This window comes from Pan troglodytes, chromosome 5 (genome assembly GCF_028858775.2).
Source record: "Pan troglodytes isolate AG18354 chromosome 5, NHGRI_mPanTro3-v2.0_pri, whole genome shotgun sequence".
NCBI lineage: Eukaryota > Metazoa > Chordata > Mammalia > Primates > Hominidae > Pan > Pan troglodytes.
Genome location: NC_072403.2, coordinates 130588069 through 130608749, shown reverse-complemented (window position 1 = coordinate 130608749; position 20681 = coordinate 130588069). Strand labels below are relative to the sequence as shown.

Sequence of the window (20681 nt, the reverse complement as noted above, 5' to 3'; positions counted from 1 at the left end):
TGTAGAAAGTCTGTTGAGAAGAGAAGCAGTATATAGAGTGTTATCATCTTCCCATGTTGGTTAGACTGACCTATTTCTCCATTAGAGTATTAGTAATAAATGCCCAATGCTTTATTGAAAACAAATAACCATATTCCATTTTTGCTTCTTAGTAGCCAAAGCCTTGAGATTCACACTTGCACAATGATGTCTTTCAAACTGCATCCTGACAGATACTTCTTGAGCTGTCATAAGGCCTATGGAGAACATCCAGTCAATGTGTAGGTTAAGTTGTCAATGAACAATTATGGTTCTTCTGAGCCATGTTTTAAAGCAAGGCATTGTGCCCCTCCAGTGCTGCAGTGTGTCCGGGCTGTGTGGGATGCAGACTGTGTGCAGGAAATACAGTCACACTGTGGTTTTACACGGAAGCTCAGGTTGCCTCTTATGAATATGTATGATGGGGCTGGATCATGCTCTTGCCACTTGAGTTTACTTGAGCTTAACTTAACCCCCACATACCCATTTCCTGCCTATCATTTGAAGACGTTCCTTGAGGAGGTTTGAAAAAGTGAGTTGTTTCTCCAATTGTGGAGCATTTTCCTTTTTTTTTTTCTCTTAAAGATGATGACAAACTACACCCTGATTTATTTTTATTCACTGTGAGTCATTTGCTAGTCTTATTTTATAGATAATATTTTATACCTCTTGCTTAGAAGCAGATGGGAAAGTTCAAGGAAACACCCCCTGCAACAGAGGAAAAGTACTCGGATCTAGATTGCTATGATGGTGTCCTTGCTGGAGTCCTGATAAGCAGCCCTGTCAGGGGGAAAGGAACAGATGGCAAATGGTCTTTGCAGAGCAGCATTTAGAGTGTTTTATCTTTGTTTTAGAAATGACTGTTACTCTGCATTTACTGTGAACTCTGCGTACTCCTGAGAATGCAGAAAATAAGCTGGAAAGTCTTTCCTATTATTCGTAAAACAGGTCACTGGATGTAAAGGGTACTTGGCCAACTGGGAGCTCTCTCTCTCTCTCTCTCACACACACACACACACATACACACACACGCCAATTGTTGTTACTGGTTATCTTTATGAGAGGAAATGGGGGAGGGGAGAGGAGCTCTAGCTGCTCTGTCGCCAAAAGGCAGAGCTCCAGAAAGCCGAGTGGGGAGCCGCATGCGCTGAGAAATGCCAGCATGTGTCACTCCCCAATCTGGCGTACACACTCAACTCCTGTTTGACATACTTTACAAAGCAGACAGGGACTGGCAGGGGTGTTTCCTCTGGACAAACATTAATGAGTGAGGAAATGGGCAAATGTAGGTTGCTATGCAGTTAGTTGTTTTGCTGTTGATGTGGGAGCAAAGCCAGGCAGCACTTAGACTGGGGGAATGTTCTCATGATTTCATGGAGGTCGCTACCCTCCCATAAGAGAACTCACGCTCATGGGTTTTCCTTAAATGACAGCAGTTGGGAAGAAAATGTGCCTTCGTCTTGATGTGCTGCTCTTGTTTCTCCGTGGGCTGTCAGTCCCTTTCCGAGATCTGTTAGGTACAAAATTGGGGCTGTTCTATATTACCGGTTTCTAATGAACTGTCTGTTTTGTTTGTTTGCTTTTAGTGTTAGTCATTCTTTTTCTATATAACACTCATATTTTAAAAATTGCTCAACACTGTTTTTGGCATTTAAAGTTCATGATTTAAGAGCTGATGGTTTTGCCTTGTCATTAAATGGTGAAATCACAGGGTTAAAGTGAGGTTAACAGGATTTAGAACCCCTATTTGACCAGTCTTTCTTTCGCCTGAAAAATGGTAGGGAAAAGGGAGGGAGGAAGGAAGGAAGGAAAAAAGTCTATTCAAGGAAAAATCGTAAATAGGTGAGATTATTGACTGAATTCAAGTTTATCTGAGCTAAACCTTTTCATATGCTGTTCCCATGTCATACTTTATTGATTCAACACATAGCTTTCAAGAGTAGGTTCTGTGCCAGGTATACGAGAAAAACAGCATTTTGGCTACCATTTAATAACAGACTCTTTTAATTCTCTTCCTAAAAAGTAAGTTCTTTTTTCATTGTGTATCTCATATTCTGTCTCCACTGCCACTAGAGTAACTAGAGTACCTGTGACTTTTATTAACACAATTTTGTTTCGTGAAAAGTTTATGGGTTATGTTTTCCCTATATCCAGGTATCTTTACTCTGTTCAGCTATCCTGGACCACACAACTTAATCCAAGGCCTTGGAAGCATGTTGTATTTTACAGTCTTGCAAATTTGCTTTTCAGTGAAGTCTTTGCAGCCTTCCATCCCAGGCCCAGATTGCTTCTAGACACCTCGCTCATGAACTCCAGTTGCTTGTGTACTCAACTGTCTCCAGACAGGCTGTGAGTAACTTAAGGGCAGGGCCTGTGCCTTGTTCATCTGTGAAGTGATGGCAATATAGTCCGAACTTAATAAATATTTGCAGGAAGAAATGAATATTCCCAAAGATATCTTTGTCGATATATTCCGACCTTTTGGCCTTCTATTTTATAGGATTGAACTCTAAGAGTTAGTAGGTTTGTCGGTTGAAGTCTATATATGTTTTTTAAATTTTAGTAGACGCTGCCAGATTGTTTCCCCCCCGCCCCCCCCCAAAAAAGCAACTCTTTCTCCCATATTTCTACCAGTAATAGGTTGTATTGGTCTTTTAGATTTTTGACAGTTTAGTAGCTATAAAGTGATATTGCAATGTTTAATTTTTATTTTCCTGGCTATAAGTGAGCTTGAGTATCTTTATATATGTTCATTGGTTCAGATTTGCTGCTCTGTGAATTAAGGTTTTACGTATTTTGCCTATTTTAATACATAAAAGTTTGCATATGTTTAAATATATTTACAAGCAAAAAGTATAAAACTCCTATACCTAAAAATTTCAAGCCACTTTACCTAAAAATTTCTATGTATCCTACAGAAATACTTAGATATATAAACAAAAATAAATGCATAAGCATCTCATTAGCACATTCTTTGTAATAACAGAAAATGAAGTTTAATAAAAAGGAAGTAGTTTAGTAAGTTATGGTGCTTCCTCACTGTAGAATAGAATGAGGAGCTAAAAAGAATGAGGTAAGGCCAGGTGCAGTGGCTCATGGCTATAATCCCAGCACTCTGGGAGGCCGAGGCGGGAGGATTGCTTGAGCCCAGGAGTTTGATTCCATCCTGGGCAACATGGCAAAATTTTATCTCTACAAAAAATACAAAAATTAGCCAGGCATGGTGGCACACACCTGTAGTCCCAGCTACTGGGGAGGCTGAGGTGGTGAGAGGATCATCTGAGCCTGGGAAGTTGAGGCTGCAATGAGCTGAGGCTGCAATGAGCTCAGTCTGGGTGACAGAGTAAGAGCCTGTCTCAAAAAAGAAAAAAAAAAAAAAAAAGCAGATGAGGAGGAATATGAGAAGGAAACCCAGGAGGACTGCTGGGACCAGCCTGGAGGGACCAGTACTTGGGGTCACAGAGTTGGAATGGCATCCATGGCAGAGTTGTGATCTCTCTCCAGGAGAGATAGCCTGGGCTCAGACAGGGAGATATGAAGATGAACTCTTTGAAGTTTGGGGATTTGCCAGGCCAATGAGGGGCAAGGGAACTGAGATACTGAAGAGAATGGTTAAAGGGATGGCTCATGAGAGCTCCATGGGGTAGGGAAGCAGTGAAGTGAAGAGGACACTAATAGGGAAAGAATTCCAGGACTGGAATCACAAAGCGAGAGTCTTTTTGGGGTGTGGGAAGAGTAGCTAAGCGAGAAGTGGAAGAGGAGGGGATTGTGATTGGAGAGAAAAGTTCCCTATAAGACTAGACCACATTGATGAGGAGGACGGAAAGGAAAAAAGGAATTAGATGTTCAAAAATGTAAGAAAAGAAAATATGACATGGTGGCGTTGCCTGATATCTCAAGTTGAGAAAAGAAAGTTAAAAGAGAAGTGAATACTGGAAGACAGTGAAGGTTTTGTATAATTTAAAGTAAGTGGCACATAAAATAAAAATTCCAGGAGGTTCAAATGTATGTTTCATCAGTTGAGGTTACCCTAAGATAAAAGTTGAAATTATGTTAAAACTTTCTGAAACTCTCAGAAGACCTAACATCTCAAAGGGGCTAGATTCTAGAAAGAAAAAGCTTGCCAATTCCAGTTCTGGCTAGGCATTCTTAGAATACCTTAGAGTAGGTTTTAGTCTTACAGGGTTTCTGCTTTCAGAATATCAACAGGTCTTGACAAATAAAGCTTTTGAAATTTCCCTCTACTGAAATGCTCCATCTGCATTTCAGGATAGTGATGGAAATGCATCAGCTTCATTTCTGGCACTTTGATTGATGAACTTAGACTTCAATATGAAGAAAACCACTGTTCTTCTATCTAGAAAATGAAACTAAAAATAATCCCCTTGTCAGAGTGTCTGTGTTCTGTGGTTAAATTTAAGGCAACTTATTGAGTATTCATTACATGCTGGATACGAGCCCTTCCCTGACAGAGAGCACAGAGCACTACCAGAGGAGCTGGGACACACACCTACATAGACGGCCATGATACTTCTTAAGAAGCAGCTCCCAAAGCTACCCAATTAGCACAGTGCTCACTGTGGGCAAAAAGCTGAGAGCAACAATGTGGGGGCGGGCTTAGCAGGAAAGGCCTCCCAGGCATTGCATAAATGCAAGAGGACAGAGAAAGAATTCACACCAGGCAAGGAAATTATTTATGGTATTGCAAGGGTGAAAAGATTTTTTTTTCAAATCTCCTGGTATCTCTGTTACTCTGCCCTAGTGTTTGGACATATGGAGTTACCATTCCCATTAAATTATTAAAATGTGCCAGAAGACTTGGAATCCCTCAAGCGCATATTGTGAGAAGGGCTCACACACCTCCAATTATGCCTTTGGCACAAGTGCCATGTCAGATTGATGTCTGGAAAAGGATTGAGATTTGGAAAACCACATAATGATTTCTTGTATTGTTTTATCCTTCATTTTGTGCAAATCACACTTACCACGCCATTAGTAGCTTCCTCACAACTCAACAATGTTAAGAGGGACTTGCTAGCTAACTTGATCCCTAATGGAAACCTTTTACTAGGGAGGGCTGGATTTGGTTCCGGGGTCAAGGCAAACACCCTTCAATGAGCCCATGCCATGCCTTGTAACTATATTTTAAACATTTTCATTGTTCCTTCTGCAGAAATTATATCTCTTCCTCCCTTCTGCAAATTGTCCAAGCCCAAAAAGATATTTTGTGCTTATTTAGTGGTATCTCACAGTCTGGGGCAAATTATCAATAAAACAATAAGCGAAAATCTAATAAGAAAAGGCAGGATATGAGAGGGTATGCATCTCTGCTGCATGAAGAGAAGACAGCAGCACCTCTCGTTTTCGTTTAGAGACTGTTTGGCCCCATGAGTTTATTAAAACAGAAGAAATAAGTTGAAAATGGAAAAGGGTGTGTGTGGGTGATGTGGTTACTTAGCAACAGGGAAGCTTCCGGCTGATGTTCTGAATTGAACAAAGAAAAACAGGACAGCAGGGAATAAAGGAATGGGGAAAAAATGAAAGGGAGTAAAACATGTGGTTGGGAGAGAGGGCTAAGAAGGGGTGAAAAATAAAAGTCAGGGAAAAAGCATGAACAGAAATGTGGTAAATACTTAGAAACAGGAAGCCTGTGAATTTTTAAAAATGGAAAAAAAAGCCACTGAAAGAAAGGTGAAAATAGCCAGAAGGGTAAGAAAACATCTGCAGTGGAAGCTGCTAGGCAAATGGAGGAATAAAATGCCCCAGCGCCATGAACTCTTAGCTTAAAACTAGGCTCTTTTGGCCAGGTGTGGTGGCTCAAGCCTATAATCCCAGCACTGTGGGAGGCCGAGGCAGGAGGATCACTTGAAGTCAGGAGTTTGAGACCAGCCTGGCCAACGTGGTGAAACCCTGTCTCTACTAAAAATACAAAAATTAGCCGGGCGTGGTTGCGGGCGCCTGCAATCCCAGCTACTCGGAAGGCTGAGGCAGGACAATCACTTGAAAACCCAGGAGGCGGAGGTTGCAGTGATCAGAGATCAAGACACTGCACTCCAACCTGGGCGGCAGTGCAAGACTTTGTCTCAAAACAAAAAAGCAAAACAAAACAAAACACTAGGCTGTTTTGTGGTGTGTGAGGTCACACCAGGGTGCACCTGAGGCAAGGGGCCCAGAACAAACCCCAGGCCACCAGTCTGTTGAGTCCACTCAGAAAATGAGCCAGTAGGCAGGGTGGCTCCAGGGATATTTTTATAACATTTTATTATAGGCATGAACCCTTAGAATGACCCTAAAATAACATGCCCCCAAAGGGAAATTCCAAAAGAATTGGATGTTAGTCAAGAAAACTTCTAATTTCATCTTTGATTCCTCCAAAGAGTTTGGTATAATGTCATAGCCCAGAGTAGGTCAATAATTACAGATAGGTATGCCTTTTCCCAGTGACTTTGTCATGCCAGTTACATGATATCTGGTAGGCATGTGTATGTTTATTTATATTACATGGCAGGTATAGTTTGCTTCTATATTTGTCTCTTAAAAGGGCTACCATGTTTCCTAGCCCATCCTCTATATTTTTTGATCATTTACATATGCGTATAAAAAAATTTTTGAGCATTTGCTCAACAGAGATACATTTTTATTCATGAATTATATACATGTATTATCTAATAATACATGGGTCATTAGAATATGGTGTACATATTAGTAATGAGATACAGATAACATTAAATATATTTTTAAAATTTTAATTGGTTGAGGATTTTATTTTATTAATGGAGCTTTCACCTCCCCAACTTCACTTTCATTTCCCCACACAACCCTCACCCAAAAGTACCTACCAGATATTATAATACAAGAGCATGTGGTAGGGACTCATAAAGCGTTTGCAGTAAACAGGAGAGGAATAGCATTTTCCCAGTCCCTGCTCTGAGCCATCGCATTATATTTTACAGGGATGCGTGGAGTTACATACTTATATTTCACTCCCATAGAGATTATATGCTATTTTTGTTTTTCTGCGTATAAAATAGGACTGAGTTTTTAAGTTATTCCTCTTTGAAAGAGTTATCTGGTGGGGCACGGTGGCCTATGCCTGTAGTTCCAGCACTTTGGGAGGCTGGGTGGGAGGCTCACTTGAGGCTAGGAGTTCAAAAAACTTTTATCTATAATGTTTGATTTCTAATTAAGTATGGTTGAATAACAACACACTTCAAATCCCAGTAAAATGATAGAACATGAATCCTTATGAAAGGGTTGGTATATCAGTTATTTATTACTGCATAAAGACTACCTCAAAACTTAGTGGCTTAAAATAACGATTTATTTGCTTAAAAAAGACAAAAAGAAAGAAAAAATAAGCAAACAAACAAATAAATAAAATAAAGAAAGAACTACAGAAATAGTAATCCCCCCCACCAAAAGACTGATTTATTTGTTTTGCTAGGTTCTCTTGAGGTCTTATTCAGAAGTCACGAATCGTCACTTCTGCAGCATTCTATTGGTCAAAGCAAGTTATAAGGACAGCTTGAATTTAAGGGGTGGTAAAATGAACTCTAGCTCTTTTTTTTTTTTTTTTTTTTGAGACAGAGTCTCTCTTTGTTGCCCAGGCTGGAGTGCAATGGCGCCATCTCGGCTCACTGCAAGCTCCGCCTCCTAGGTTCACGCCATTCTCCTGCCTCAGCCTCCCGAGTAGCTGGGACTACAGGCGCCCGCCACCACGCCCGGCTAATTTTTTGTATTTTTAGTAGAGTCGGGGTTTCACCATGTTAGCCACGGTGGTCTAAATCTCCTGACTTCGTGATCCGCCTGCCTCAGACTCCCAAAGTGCTAGGATTACAGGCGTGAGCCACCGTGCCTGGCCAACTCCAGCTCTTGATGAAAAAAGTTGTAAACAATTTTGTAACCATTTTAAATTCACCACACTTGGAAAATGTTAACTTGTTTTAGAAAGTGTAGGTTTTATCAAAAGGTCTATATAAAGAAATGCACAGACTACTTTTTTCTCCCAGTTATTTCATTTCAACTAGTTTGTAACTGAAATTGCAATTAATTGTTTTTCTTTTTGAGATGGGGTCTCCCTCTGTTACCCAAGCTGGAGTGCAGTGATGCAATCACAGCTCACTGCATCCTTGACCTCCCAGGCTCAAGGGATCCTCTCACTTCAATTTTCTGAGTAGCTGGGACCACAGGTGCATGTCACCACGCCTGGCTAATTTAAAATATATTTTGTAGAGATGGGGTCTCCCTATATTGCCAAGGCTGGTCTTGAACTCCTGGGCTCAAGCAATCCTCCCACCTCAGCCTCCCAAAGTGCTGGGATTATAGGCGTGAGCCACTGTGTCCAAAATTTTTAAAATTTAGGTAAATAACAGGTAGTCATTTTGTAGTTATACATCCAATTAGTCATAGTGAATGATTAAAAAAAAAAAGGATAGAATTTCCACCAGAAAGTAAAAGCCCTACTATTCCAAAGTGGAGCTATCTATGGAGAGTAAATATAAAGCAAAATATTAATGCATGTATTTCCAAGATTGAGCATTAGCCCTAAAATGCTATATTACTGTTATTCTTCTCTGCCTACTGGATGAGAGAGAACATTTTTAGCTTCAGTAGATGTTCCATCATATGGACCTTTTCTCTTCCTCCTTCCTAATAGAAACCCCAATTTTATTCAGGTATTTGACCTATCCTTATGTATAGGAGTAAATGTTATTAGAATGAACCATCATGTGAATTTCTTCTCCCTTGCTGGTGATTGGTTCAGGAACCCAATCTTCTTTTTTTTTTTTTCCAACTTTAATTTTAGATTTGGGGGTATGTGTGCAGGTTTTTTATCTGGGTATATTGCATGATGCTGAGGTTTGGGGTATAATTGATCCCATCACCCAGGTACTGAACATAGCACCGAACAGTTTTTCAACCCTTGCCTTTCTCTCTCCCTCTCCCTTCTAGTAGTTTTCAGTTTCTATCATTGCCATCTTTATGTCCATGAATACTCAGTGTTTCACTTCCACTTATAAGTGAGAATATGTGGTATTTGGTTTTCTGTTCCTACATTAATTTGCTTAGGATAATGACCATAAACTGCATCCATGTTGCTGCAAAGGACACGAACTTGTTCTTTTTTATGGCTGTGTAGTACTCCGTGGTGTATATGTACCACATTTTCTTTATCCAGTCCACTGTTAATGGGCATCTAGGTTGATTTCATGTCTTTGCTATTGTGAATAGTGCTGTGGTGAACATATGAGTGCATGTGTTTTTTTGGCAGAATGATTTATTTCGGATATATACCCTGTAATGGGATTACTAGGTCGAATAGTAGCTCTAAGTTCTTTGAGAAATCTCCAAACTCCTTTCCACAGTGGCTGAACTAATTTACCTTCCAACCAACAGTGTATAAGCGCAGGAACCCATCCTCGAAAGCTGTCCAATGAATGCCGTTTCCATGGTGGCTCTTAACAATGTAGAAATGGCAAATCACTCTGAATGGGAGGACTTGTATCCTGTGGCTTTGGGATTATGTCTCTCCTACAGAATGTACATAGGAAGCGTTATGCTCTGGTGGCCACCCTAACAACCAAGAGGATTCCCTCCTGAGGACAAAGCTAATTCCCAGAGAGCAGAACAAGAGAACTGAAGAAAAACAGGGCCAGAACCTGCATGTAGCACTGCTGAAGCCCACCTTGCCTCAGAATCCTTACTATGTTACATAATAAACATGCAGACTCTTGAGGCCAATTTCACACAGGTTTTACCGTTTTTAGCCCAATGAGCCTTCCTGTCTGATGATGCTGTTACTGTCAGGGGTTCTCAGTACTCTCACTTGAGAAAGTCTCGGGAACGGTTTCGCAAGGCAAGTCACTTCTCCTCACATCCCACTCCCACTGTCTCTCAAGATCACCAGAACTGCGTGTAGATTCAGATCCCATATGCCTCAGGAGTTCAACTGCAAAGCCAAATTCAAGAGCAGAAGATGTTCTCACCAAAGGAATTGAAAGAGTGCTAAGGTATGCTGGCATAATATGGAGAATATCTGTGGAAATGGATTGAGAGTACTAGACCAAGAAAGGAAGAGCATAACTATAGATCACACAGAATTCAGCAATAGGGATACACTTATTGGAGATTCTGGATTTAAGGTGCTGGCTTAAGCAGCTGCAAGTTGTGTAAATTATTTGCTGTCTTGAGCTGTGCTCAGTAGTATTTCATTCCAAATGAACAGGAAATGCTAGACATTTTTGTAAGAATACAGGGGAAGGAAGCCAACAGGTTATGGAGATGAGAATATTGGGGTAGATTATCACATGTGAACTACACGCTTATTCCCTAACAGTCTCCTTCCTCTAGAAGGAGGAAGAAATGCACAGAAAACCTTTTTTATACCAGGGGCTCAAGAATTGCATAGGTATCTTAAAAGGCATTTTGGTGGTTTTCATGTGCTGGGGTAAAAAGAGAATACTCTGTGGTTGAAAAGGGCTCCTGATTTCAACAGTGACACTGATGGAAAAGGACAAGTAGTGGCACCTAACTGGCAAAGTTAAGGTGGGCATGCTCCTTATAATAATAGCAGTAGAGGCCGGGTATGGTGGCTCACGCCTGTAATCCCAGCACTTTGGGAGGCTGAGGCGGGCAGATCACTTGAGGTCAAGAGTTCAAGACCAGCGTGGCCAACATGATGAAACCCCGTCTCTACTAAAAATGCAAAAATTAGCTGGGCGTGGTGGTGCGTGCCTGTAGTCCCCGCTACTCGGGAGGCTGAGAAAGAAGAATCACTTGAACCCAGGAGGCGGAGGTTGCACTGGGCCGAGATCATGCCATTGCACTCCTCCAGCCTGCATGACAGAGTGAGACTCTGTCTCAAAAATAATAATAATAATAGTAGTAATAATAATAATAATAGCACTAGAGCTGGTATGGCATTCAAAATGATACATCCTTCAAACATCTCCAGAAATCTTTTACATATAATGGAGTTACAAAGATAAAAACAGATGAGCAGCCCACCAGGGGCCTAATTCAGTTGAATAATGGAAAATACTCCAGGATTAGTGGCTGTAGCTTTGGTGTTGTGTTCTTGAACTCAGTCGTTCCGGTAGGGTCTTTTTTTTTTTTTTTTTGAGACAAGGTCTTGCTCTGTCGTCCAGGCTGACATGCAGTGGTGTGATCACGGCTCACTACAGCCTTGACCTCCTGGGCTCAAGTGATCCTCCCACCTCAGGCTCCTGAGTAGCTGGAACTTCAGGGACGTGCCACCATGCTCGGCTAATTGCTTAATTTTTTTGTAGAGATGGGGGTCTTGCTATGTTGCCCAGGCTGATCTCAAACTCCTGGGCTAAAGTGATCCTCCCACCTCAGCCTCCCAAAGTGCTGGGATTATAGGCATGAGCCACTGCACCTGGCCCATGGTGCCCTTCTGATACTTGCCTCCCCAGTCTTTCCAATGATTTTATAAGCACTTAATTCTCTGTCTTAAGACCCTTTGTATTTAAAATACTTAGAGTGGTCCACTGCGCTGAACACAAATGCATTCTAATAAGCCCCTGAACCCTCGCTAGGATTATTTTCAGTTTCTGGGCATATTATTAGTAAAAATAATCTCAGCAAATGGCAGAATTCTGACACTGACCCTCTGACCTATAGAATGGAGTTTAACACAGTTATCATGGTTAAGAATGACTTTGTGAAACCTCAGGGGTTACCGTCACTGTCAAAATAGTAAATCAAAAAGTATTCTGTTATACTTCATTGAAAAAATTATTGTAATTTTTTTGCACTACATTCCTGGGGAAATCATAGAGCTGAAGGTCACTGTGCTTCCTATCACATCCCCACTTAATTCTTCAACTGCTGGCCAGTGCAAAAGATGGATCGGTCTTAGATAATTCTAGGGGATAACTGTAGACTAAGTCAAGTGGTAACTTGTCTTTCAAGTACATATGATCTTTCAAAGGTAGTATCCTTATCACAGTGAATCAAGACATACTATGGGATATTGATTGCAGCGTTCATCTGGACAATCCTTTTTTTTTTTTTTTCTGCTTCAGCAAACAGAGAAAGCACATCAAAAGTAGTTTGACTTTACCTAAAATAGCAGAACTATATTTTCAACTCAGAGTTATGTTACTTCTCCATTCTCTGTGCCATAAGTTGCTCTAAAGGAACTTGGTCATCTCATCATCCAGGGATATGCTGAAGATAATATTCTGATGACTCTGGAGAACAGAAAGTGGCTAGTGTTTTAGATTAAGACCATGCATGCCAGAAAGTAGAAATAAATCTCATGATAATTCAGTGATGTTTCTTGGGATCCAGTGTTGCATGACATGTGAGTTTATCCTTTCAGTGTCAAGGACAATTTATTTCCCACCTCTAGAAAAAAGTACCATGTGGGATGGTGGTCTCTGGATTTTAGAAGCAACATATGTCTCATTTTGTATGCCCTTCAGCTCCTTTTCTTGAGTGATCTGAAAGGCTAACAGCTTTGAGTAGGGCCCAGAGGAAGGCTCCAGCTGGTCCAGGCTGCAGCTTTTTTTATATGGCCCTTAGGACCCAGTGGGACCAGTGGTACTCAAAAATCAAATGAATCTGCAGAAAGAGTGAATACGAAGTTCGCAGCAGGAACTTCAGGGTTCTAGAGCAAAGCTATAACTTCTTCAGTGAGTAGCCATTCATTCTTCTTTGAAGGAATAGCACTTGGCTTAATACTGGGCCCAGATAGAAACCAGATGACTGTGAAACACAAGCTGCCTATCATGAAGTGAATGTTATCTGATCTACCCAGCTATAAAGTCAGACATATTCAAGTGGAAATAGTATATATGTGAGTGCATCTGAGCATGTCCTGAGAGCTCAAGTTTCAAATACTGATGGCTCTTCTTCCTGGCATTCATCCTCATGCCACACCGCCACCTCTCTGCCAACCATCATGACTTCATGAATAGTTCTCCATTACCAGTTAACTGAAGAAAACTAGCATAGTTTACATATAGCTCTGAGAGTAAGCTGGCATCACTAAAAGTAAATGTACAAAATAGATTACTGAAGTGCTACTCAGTTCCACTCAGTCCCACCAAAGTGAAGGTGGAGAAGGAAAATTATCCTAGTATGCAGAGCTTGAGTGGTATATCATCCTTGATTTTTCCAGCAAGAGAGAAATGCTGATGGACAGTAACAAATAGTTTGGTCAGATTTTCATGGAAGTGGAAAGTTAAAGACCAGAGGACTGGTGACAAGTATCTGGATGGGTCTCAAAATGGGACTATCATACGAAGACATTTGGGATTCATATAAGTGTGACAACATTGGTTGTCAATCCAATAGCTATACCCCTTCTTTGTGAACAAAACTTCAGATTTGTACAGGTGTCCAAGCTCCTCCATGTGACTTTATGCTCCAGAGAAGGCTGACCACACCTCTACCCTTGCAGGTGAATCAGTGAATCTAAGTGATCATGGTGATTCTGTTTCCCTCGTGAGCCTCAAAAAGGGCCATACAACCCCATTTTAGCCAATGAGAAATTGAAGGGAGTCTGCTGTGGGGTTAGTTCAATGGGAGTTTCTTTATCTATTAAAATGCAAACAATAAATAGTCCCCTTTTCTGCCTTTAGATGTTAGTGTGATGTCTCTCCTGAAGTACCTTAGTCTTCTTATGACTATGAAAGAAGCTAAGGTAATATGCTCAGGATGGCAAAGCAAAAAGATGGGAAGGACCTGGATCCTTAATAAAATTGTTGAGCTATCTAATCAACTATCTCTTGCGCCACCCTATCTTAGAACGTTTTAACATGTGAAGTAATAAATTCTTAATGGTTTATATCAACTGTCCAAGGTTTTTATTTTTTTGAAGTCAAAAATATCTTAACTGCTAACAACAACAACAACAACAAAAAACTCTGTGGAGGTTTAGTAAACCAGTGGACAAAATAATCCACTCTGCAAATGTTAGTCATTCTTCTTCCCCATTGATCCTGGGGCTCACTCAACGGGCTCACGAACAAAGTGTCTACAGCAACTTGGATGCAGAGTATGCACAAGCTCAACAATATGGACCTTTCATCACCAATGCTGGCTGTCACTGCTGATTGCCCAACTTGCTAGCAGCAGAAATAAATCTTGAACCTCTGACATGATATCATATCCCAGGAGGCCATTCAGCCACAGGGAGGCAGGTTAATTTATTGGCTGTCTATCATCACAGAAGAGATAGAAATTCATCCTTACTGTACTGTTACTTATTCTGGATTTGGATTTATCTTCCTGTCTAACATTTCTTTTTCTTTTTTTTTGAGACAGAGTCTCGCTCTGTCACCCAGGCTGGAGTGCAGTGGTGTGATCTCAGCTCACTGCAACCTCCTGGGTTTAAGCAATTCTCCTGCCTCAGCCTCCCGAGTAGCTGGAATTACAGGCATGTGCCACCACATCAGGCTAATTTTTGTATTTTTAGTAGAGACAGGTTTTCACCATGTTGGCTAGGCTGGTCTCGAACTGGTGACCTCAGGTGATCCGCCTGTCTTGGCCTCCCAAAGTGCTGGGATTACAGGCGTGAACCACCGTGCCCAGCCTCCTAACATTTGTGTCTAACACTTGCTAGTACAACCATCCTGTATATACTAAATACCTCTTACAAAGGGGGATCATATCTGGTTCACCCAAGTCAGTTCCAGTTTGTTGCTGTTGTCCTGGTGTAATTAGTAGCCCTCATCACCCTCAAAAGCACCCCAGTTCAGAAGACAAATTATAAAGGCATCTTACTTACATACCATCATGGTATCTTGTACACATTACTTTTTATCTGGACACCCATTTTTAATTAAATAAGCAGTAGAGCTTATGTTTATGGCTTACCATATGTTTATTAACTAGAAATAGACGAACAGCTATAAGAAAAAATGCAAAATTGTGGCACTGTCCTGTAGAATGTGTTATATTCTCTGAACCAGTAGTTCTCAAAAGGTGATCCCAAGACCAGCAACATCAGCATCACTTGGGTACTTGTGACAAATGCAAATAATCTAGTTTCATCCTAGAACTACTGAATCGGGAAGTCTTGGAGTGGGCACAGCAACTGATGTTTAAACAGACCCTCTAAAAAGTATTGGTGCATGTTAAAGTTTGAGAGCCACTGCTCTGAAATATCAACCAAAAAATGTTGCTCTTTTTCCCTCATAGCCACAATACACCCTAAAAACCAAGCTGTGGAAGTAGGAGTTGGTGACTCATTGTTACTTCTAATGATCCATTTGCAAATTATTTACTTCTCATTTCTGTAATTCTGAACCTTGCTCATTTAGAGGTTTTAGTACCTCAAAAAGAAGATGCATCCACCAGGGGAGAAACAGTATTCCATTGAATAAGAAGCTGAGATTGCCATTTGACCATGCTTATATCTTCTAATAACTTGGTAAGCAGGATAAAATGGTTTATGCTATTGGATTAAATGATTGATCACGTCTATAGAGAGTAAATGGGGTTGCTTCTAATGATTAGAAGGAAAGAGTATGGGTGGAACAAAGAGGGTCTCTGGGGTAACTTCCACACTGCCATGTCTACAATAAAAATTTAATGAAAGATTGCAACAACCTTACATAAACAGGACCACCTTTTGGCTCTGATCCCTTAGTAATAAAAGTCTAGGTCACTCTACCAGGGGAAAGAATACTGACAATCCGAGATGTGGACTGGAGGGAAAGGGAACATGGGATGGCTGGTGAAATAAGGAATTTGTTGCTATATGGCAACTGCCAATTTGTAATCAATTGCAGAAACGTATATTGTAGTATCTGCCCCCACTTTTTTTTCTGTATCATGTACTGTATTTCATTGACTCTCCAAGGCATATTTATGTACCTTTATTTCTATGAAAGAAAAACACTTCCCACTGAACTATGATGTGATGCTGCTTGCTTTCACTTAGAATTTTTACTTTATACCTCGAGAGAGAGATTGTAGGGGTTTTAGACACAAATTTCCATCACATGTCACTCTTCTGCAAACACTAAAATTTTTCTAAAAAATCAGTTAAGGTAATACTAAGGCAAGGAGAATTACATCACAATTGCCACCCGGTTGATAGCAATTATAAGATGCCATTGGTTGATTTCAGACATAGTAAATTATTGGAAAAATATATTTTAAATTGGTAAAATATGATACATATTTATATTTTAACTAATTTTCCTTTTATTTTTTCTTTCTCACCATTATTTTATATTAAGTGGTGGTAATGAATTTGAACAATGTAATCCATAGTTTATATCAAGATGGGATTATGATTGAACTGGGAAATGAATGAACATCATTACCCAAAAGTTCTGGACTTGAAGCTGGATGCAGTAACTGATTACATTTTGGTTTCTCTTGGGAGAGGAGTTGAATGTGTTTTTTGCTGTTTTGGATATATCTGCATCATATTAGGTAGACACATAAGTAAAGATAAATAAAGAAGAGAATACATGTAGTTAGGCAGTCAAAGGTGTGGACTGTAGTGGTCACTGTTTTTATGGGGTTTTTTCCCCTCCTTCTGTTTGGGAAATTCCTCACTTCCTTTTGAGTCTTGCTGGAAGTCAAACCTCACCATTCACCCCAGAAGCCCAAAATGCTAGATACTTACTTTCCAGTCCTCCATGCAACATGGGTATATACTCTAAATTCAAACCTATGGACTTTGAAATTGGGAGCTAATTTTGCAAACAAGAAGAGAGAAGGGAACATTTCTGCTTGTGACTGTAGCAGCAATGTCTAGTTTCTAAAGATAGCATGGCCAGCCACATCTACAGTAGTATACAACACATAATGCCAACAGTGTCAATTGGGCCAGCTGTGATATCTGATGCTAAGTGGCAGCAGCAGCAACGTCCACATAGGACCAGCTTTGTGATATGATTTTGGTTGTATCTCTGGGTGCACAACCTCTGGGCCCGTTTGCTGTCCTGGACAGTGCAGGCTAACCAATAGCCTTTCAATAAATCCTTTTTCTGCTCATATCAGGCAGAGTCCATTTGTATTGTTTGCAGTGAGGCTCCCTGGATGACATAGATCTTCTGTATCATAAGATATTGTTCCAAAAATTATTTTTGCAGCACTAACATTGGTTTCAGAATGAAATGTTTCTTTGCAAGTTTTACTTTTTGATAATATTAAAAGTTAAGAAAGACAAATGTTCATCCACCTACCAGTAGTATTGTATGGGTCAATCTCCAGCTGGTATAAAAAATTAAGGAGGAAAATAGCTCTCTTTAAAAGCATGGAAATTTTTAAGAAATGTATTAATAATTGACTCAATGAAAACAAAATATGAGGTTTCGAAATGGAAAGTAAAGGCAATTCCTTCCATAAAGCTGTGGTGCTAGCCCTTCACTGTACTTGCTACTGTTCCAGAGGAGCAAATGGGCAGCATTCTTAGTCTCACAGGGATTTTTAAAATTTATCATTGGACTATTATTGTTTATAAACTGAATGCAGTAATTTCAGCTGTTTTTCAACAAGTTGGGTTAGAGGTCTCTGCTTTCCTTCTGCCGCATCTCAGCAGCTGGATCACATGAGTACCACCTTCAGAATCTTTCTATGCCTCTTTCTTAGGCCCAATTCTAATCTGAGGTAAGAATATAAATAGCCCCAACCTCACATTTTGGCCTACTATGTGCTGGGCATGCTTCTAAGTAACAAGGGTGATGCATCTTCCAAAAGCCACAAAGTTCAAGCTTTAGTGGAACTACCTAATGATTTCCTGCCTGCCAGCAAAAATCCCTGAAGCCCCCTTCTATCAGTGTATCTATACTTCTATCAATGTATCTATGTCTTGTTTCTTCTGCCCTTAACTAGCTCACTGCCGTCTCTTCCCAAGTCTGAAAGTGTGGTGGGAAGTCTTAATAGATTTTTAGATTAAAAGAAATTGAGCATTGTTGCTTTTCTTATTTGGGATGTTAATCTTTTTCTTTACTTTAGATGTCTAATTTTATGCTTTCATATAATTGGCGTGATACATTTATGCCTTCCTTAATTAAATAAAACCCAGATGTTTCAAAGTAGTCAATGAGAGAGCATCTCTTCTTGATAGGGTAGGTTGACCTTACAGTCCCAACTCCTAGCTTGAAACACTCTCCTCAGGGATTATTTTGACTGTATCACCTGCTGACCTCGAAAGGCAAAAACTAATGCCCTGCTTTCAGTGCTTTGTCCCATATATGGACATATAGTTCTTCCTTGCATACCATTTAGTTCAACTGAGGCAGAATTGATGCCCAATTAAGCTTTACTGAAGGTTAGAATGTAACAAAATGGCAACAAGTACTATGAGTAGGACCATGAAACAAAATACTCTAACATATATTGCATAGCTTATTCGTCTTCAGTTTTTAACCCATTGCAGGGCTCTTTCCTTCCTTTCTTGAGGTCTGTTTCTGCAAGTACATATTCTCAAATATTTGGCCTTGTCATCGTTAAGACCCAGAAAGGGATGGGAGCTTCCATACACCTCAGCCTTGTCCCCTCGCCCTGAGTTGCTACCTGAGGGCCTCCCTCCTCTCCAGATAATTGATCCTGGTAATAACGACAAGCTTCATGGAGGAAGAAAAGACATCTCTAGGGACATAGCCGAACCCAAGCAATCCTACTCCAAGTAGACATAGCAAGTATTAGGCATCTTCCAAGTGCAGGTAACAAAAATTTACCTCAAAGTTGCTTAAGAAAAATAAGTCATGTAATTTTGCAAAGAGAAATTCTTTGTCTAAGAAAATGGAAAAGACAGATCTTGTTTGCTTCAGGTGTGGCTGAGCACAGAGGTTTAAATGATGCCTGTCTTTTGTCATTTTTTTTTTTTTTTTTGAGATGGGAGTTTTGCTCTTGTTGCCCAGGCTGGAGTGCAGTGGTGCGATCTTGTCTCACTGAAACCTCCGCCTCCGGGGTTCAAGGGATTCTCCTGCCTCACCCTCCCAAGTAGCTGGGATTACAGGCGCCTGCCACCATGCCTGGCTAATTTTTTGTATTTTTTATTAGAGACGGGGTTTCTTTCTTTCTTTCTTTCTTTTTTTGAGATGGAGTTTTGTTCTTGTTGCCCAGGCTAGAGTGCAATGCTGCGATCTTGGCTCACTGCAACCTCCGCCTCCTGGGTTAAAGCGATTCTCCTGCCTCAGCCTCCTGAGTAGCTGGGATTACAGGCATGCACCGCCACATCTGGCTAATTTTGTATTTTTAGTAGAGATGGGGGTTTCTCCATGTTGGTCAGGCTGGTCTTGAACTCCCAACCTCAGGTGATCCGCCCGCCTTGGCCTCCCAAAGTGCTGGGATTACAGGCGTGAGCTACCGTGCCTGGCCTAGAGATGGGGTTTCACAATGTTGGCCAGGCTGGTCTTGAACTCCTGATCTCAGGTGATCCACCTGCCTTGGCATCTCAAAGTGTCGGGATTACAGGCATGAGCCACCACGCCTGGCCTCCTTTGTCATTTGACAGAGACTTTTACTCCTTATCTGTCTTTTTCTCTTTTTCAGTCTCTTTCTTTTAAACGGTCTCTCCCTCTTTCTTTTTATCTTTCTCTTTCTTTCTTTCCTTCTTTCTTTCTTTTTTTTTTCCTGAGACAGGGTCTCACTCTGTCACCCAGGTGGGAATGCAGTGGTGTGATAACAATCACTCTAGCCTCTACCTCCCAGGCTCAAGCGATCCTCCTACCTCAGCCTCCCGAGTAGCTGGGACCACAGAGAGTCACCACTATGTCTAGCTAATTTTTTATTATTTTTGGATATGAGGTCTCAATATGTTGCCCAGGCTGGTCTCCAACTCCTGGGCTCAAGCGATCCTCTTGCCTCTGCCTCCCTAATCCCTGGGATTAGAGACATAAGCCACTATGCCCAGCCCTTTCTTTTCTTTCTACTGAGTCAATTTTAAAGAAAAATTCCCCATATTTTGGCAAAAATGGCCACCAGCAGCTTTGGATTTATGTTTAACTAGAGCAATCCCAATGAAAAGAAAAAGATGTAACCTCTCTCCTAATGGTTTCAGCAAAGTTACATAACTGGTTGGGCCAGTGTGGCTCCCTGAACCAATCCTGGAACTGATGGTGGAGTGCGGTGATTGAGCAGTCTGGATGATGGACTCACTCCTGTGGAAGGGACCACAATGTCATGGGATTCAGAGTCCTGCCAGGGAGCAGAGAGGTATTTCCTTAAAGGAAAAGCTTCAGGTCATTCAAAAAGTTAGAGATCCATGTATAATATGGTATTCCCAATATTCATTCTGAAGATTTGGGTATAAAAGAGCAGGAGAGTATTAGAGTTATAGTTAGACATGACAAATTTGATATGGTCTACAAGTCAGACACAGAAGAATGAGGAATCATAAATTACAAGATTGTTTCAGTCATAAGTAAACTGAGGCATTGTATCAATCACCAGAAGTGTAGAAAATGGTCTCCAAAATATTAGGGGAATCTGCATCCTAAATAAGATCAAATGCCAAGACTGCTTCAGGGATAAAGAGTTGCTTTTAAGTAAACTGAGCTACTCAGAAGGAAGGAATCAGGGCCAGGCATGGTGGCTCATGCCTGTAATCCAGCATTTTGGCACACCAAGGCAGGAGGATTGCTTGAGGCCAGGAGTTCCAGACCAGCCTGGGCAACATAGTGGGACCCTAGCCCTATTAAAAAAAAAAAAAAAAAGCAGGCAGGGAT

General features: G+C 40.8%; 1 protein-coding gene across 14 annotated transcripts in view; it reads left to right on the top strand.

The window, feature by feature from the left end:
• The first annotated feature begins 428 nt into the window (after window positions 1–428).
• The window catches only part of CEP85L (centrosomal protein 85 like), a 245024-nt gene continuing 224771 nt past the window's right edge, over window positions 429–20681 (top strand). For 6 of the 14 annotated variants that reach the window (XM_063813382.1, XM_063813388.1, XM_063813383.1 and 3 more), the window contains exon 1: window positions 496–550. The gene's annotated coding sequence lies outside the window, so the exon portion shown is untranslated. Of the gene's footprint in view, window positions 551–2268; window positions 2368–20681 lie in introns of those variants that run through there. The other 8 variants (XM_063813386.1, XM_063813381.1, XM_063813384.1 and 5 more) reach the window with 7 other exon arrangements.